Below are 401 nucleotides of genomic sequence, written 5' to 3' on the forward strand. Positions count from 1 at the left end.
CACACACATCACACACTCCATACACCACACACTTCACACACACACCTCATACTCCAGATGCTACACAGCACACACTCCACACAAACCACACACTACATACTCCACACAGACCACACACACACACCACACACTGTACACACATACCACACTCCACACCACACCATACACCTCATGCACACACCCACCACACACACCCCCCTCAGCACACCGTGCCCTTTTCTCTCTGTTCCTCCAGCCGGGCTGTGGTGTGAAGTGTTCTTAGTCCTGGGAGTGGCTCCCCTAGACTCTCCCCTCCTCCCTCCAGCAGGACCTGCCTGGCTGTTGTGCCATTGAGTCCCCATTTGTACAGAGGGGGTGCCCTGTGGTTGGCAACAACAATGGCCCACTGTGCTTTGGGGCTG

This window comes from Colobus angolensis, unplaced genomic scaffold, assembly GCF_000951035.1.
Source record: "Colobus angolensis palliatus isolate OR3802 unplaced genomic scaffold, Cang.pa_1.0 Scaffold38, whole genome shotgun sequence".
Taxonomy (NCBI): Eukaryota; Metazoa; Chordata; class Mammalia; order Primates; family Cercopithecidae; genus Colobus; species Colobus angolensis.